This window comes from Pteropus alecto, unplaced genomic scaffold (genome assembly GCF_000325575.1).
Source record: "Pteropus alecto unplaced genomic scaffold, ASM32557v1 scaffold8, whole genome shotgun sequence".
NCBI classification, from domain to species: domain Eukaryota; kingdom Metazoa; phylum Chordata; class Mammalia; order Chiroptera; family Pteropodidae; genus Pteropus; species Pteropus alecto.
The window spans coordinates 101,387-104,593 of NW_006494609.1; positions in this window are offsets into that span (position 1 = coordinate 101,387).

Below are 3,207 nucleotides of genomic sequence, written 5' to 3' on the forward strand. Positions count from 1 at the left end.
CAGAGCCATTGAAGCATTTTCAAACACACGCATATATACTCTTCTGGCACACACAAATGGCAGCATATGAACACATGTTTTTGCACCTTGTGCTCCATCACTTACTATATCACGAAGGTAACAATTTTTGCGTGACTCTTATACTTTTGTTCCACAGCAGTCTCATTATATGGATGGACCCTTATTTGGTGACCAGTCTCCTAATCGTGACTATTTCATTTCCTTCCCATCTTTACTGTAAATAATGTTGCAACAGACATTCTTGTAGCTAAATTTTGCACATATCTGTGACTATCTCCTTAGGATAAAAATGCAAGGAGGAAATTGTTTGGCTATCTTTAAGGATTTTGATATATGTTGCCAACTGCCCTCCAGAAAGTTTGTACCAAAACACTCTCCTATTTGCAGCCTTGAGAGTGCCCTGTTCCGTGCACCCTCACTAATGGTGGATATTATCACTTATCAAATCGTCATCAATTTGATAGGAAAATAATAAGATATTAATGTTATTTGAACTCACACTTCTTTACTGAGTAACATCTTCATAGGCTAATTGACCATTTGTACTTCTTTCTTTGTGAATTTTCTATTTATTTGATATTGGTATGTTTACCCTTATTATCAATATGTAATTTTATTAAGAATATTGTTTTGTCAAGAAACATTGCAAATATGCTTTCCAAGTGCTTTGCTTTCTAATTTTGTTTATGGTGCTTTTTGACATACATAAATTCTTAATTCTGCAATTAATTTGTTCCTCTGTTTCCAGCTTCTTCTGCCTATAGTTCACCCTCTCGTTTCTATCAGAGTGGCCCATCTAAAACACAACTGATTACGTCACTCCTAGCTTGAAAATCTGTAGTGACTCCTCATCACTTTAGAAGCCAAACTTCTTAGTGTAACACACAAGGTCTTTCATGCGATTTCTTCCACTGACTCTTCCAGGCTCACCTGCTGGTGTTCTCAAGGTACCCTACACTGAATTGCTGCACAGCTCCTTGTGATTCCTTGAACCCATCGTTCTGGGTCTCTGGGCTTTTTCATGCTGTTCCCACTGCCTAGCTGACCATGCCTTACCCTTCCAACCTCCTCTTTGCCTTGCTAACTCCTTAAGGACTTTGAGTATCACTACTCGAAAGCCTTCCTTGACCCCTTGGTCTGCACTCCTAAAGCAACATGAGCCTATCTCTGGCTAGCATTTGCTACACTGAATTGGAATTTCCTCTTTATGTTTGTTTCCCCCACGGCCTGGATGTTCAAGGTAGACACTGTGGTTTATTCATCCTATAGCTAGAATTTCTAGCACAATGCCTGCACATAATAAGTGCTCAATAAATATTGAGCATTGAGCCTGCAATGAATGAATAATGGATTCAGTGGCAAATGTTACTTTAGGTAAATGCGGGGCTGAACTGGATATGTGCTTCTGAGAATTGAAGAAATCCTAGGAGATGCGTTATCAGTAAAGCCATGTGCTTCACTGCTGTGCTTTCCAAAACATCAGAAGTAGCTTTTTAAAAACACATAATCACGGATTCTGCTTTACACCCGCTGAATCAGACTCATGGGCATAATGCTCAAGATACTACAGTTTTTTTAATGTTCCAAAGTATTTCTGATGACCAGCCAAGTTAAAAAATGTACTGCTGAGGTATATGAGCAGACAAATCAGAGCCCCAGCAAATAGATAGATGGAGCTTTGTTTGAATGCCAGCTTTGACAACTACTAGCTGTGTGACTTTAGGTCAGTTGCTTGACTTTTCGAACCCTCATTATCCGCACCTGTGCATAAAGACTATTATATATACCTTAAAAGGGTGTTGGGGAAAATTAAAAAATACCTGTCTCCTAGCTCAGAGCCTAACACAAAGTAAGCATGAAATGAACACTCATTTCTTCCCCCCACCCTCAGCCTCAGTTTCATTTATAGTGTGGCTACAAATACTTGTATATTTGTCTTCTATATTCCTACACTGAACTGTAAAAGGAAGAGAACTTCCAACAGGCCTTTGGATTACTCTGATTCAACCAGTTCCTGAGTAATATAGAGGGCCGAGGAAGCCCCACACTCCACCACACGCTCTCCCCAAGCATATCAAGGAATCCATAGCAATCAATTGGAATAATCCTGATGCTTTTCTGAACCAATTATTTTTTAGTCACATCCAAAGATCAACACAGTTTTTTTTCCTGTGGTTCTACCCAGAGGCCAGTGGTTTCTGAGCTGCAAGGAAAAGTGAGTAGCCAGCCATTGCCTGCTCTCCTTCCAATGCCCTGATATCCTCATCGCATGCCTCAGAGTAGAAAAGACAAGCCTAGCTGTGAGGTCAAAGTAGCCGATCTGCAGCCATTTTGATTAAGATGCCCCTGCTTCCCGCTCCTGATGCCTGCACGTCCTCTTCCCACCAGCCTTGGGCTGGCAGTAGAGACCGGAAAAATGCATTCAGTCCATCAGGCTTGACAGAGTTCAAATTACTGAGTCAGCATGAAAAGTCCCACTCTAAATGGACTGAAATTGGATTCTATTAAAAACCACACTCACTAAAGCCCTTGGCTATTAATATTTGCTAAGACATGGAGAAGGCAGGGAGGCAGAGGCCCCTGCACAAGGTTGGAGATCACAGCTGTTCTGTTGAATTGCTTTTCTGGAAGCGAGCATACGTTCAAAAGCTAGATTTGCCCTGTTTTCAACATCTCACAGAATATTAGGGCTGGAAGGACTCCTGAAGCTCAATAGTTCAATCTCTCATCTTACAGATGAGGGACCAAGTCCAGAGAACGTAAGTGACTTATTCAAGGTCACACAGCTAATAAGTAACAAAGCCCGATCAGTTTCCTGACAACAAACAATGCTCTTTCCACTGAACTAACACACACTTACAAAGCACTTATCTCTTTTTTTAACGTAATGCTGTAAAAGTATTCTCTTCTAAAGAAATGTAACTCTAAAAATAAAAGGCCCAAGTGAGAGGTAATACACATTTATTTGAGATTAAAAAAAAAATGCTATTCAGAAAGCACTGATTCAGACAGAAATCCAAATCATGTTCTGATAAGGAGATAAAGGCAAGGGATATTTATGAGAAAGGGAAGGGGAACAATTATATCAATGGAACAAGACATTTCTGCTGGTGCAGATAAGCTTTCATAGTGACGTTAATTCTAAAGAATGTTTTTAATTTTCAGTCCAGTAATCATATCTGCTTG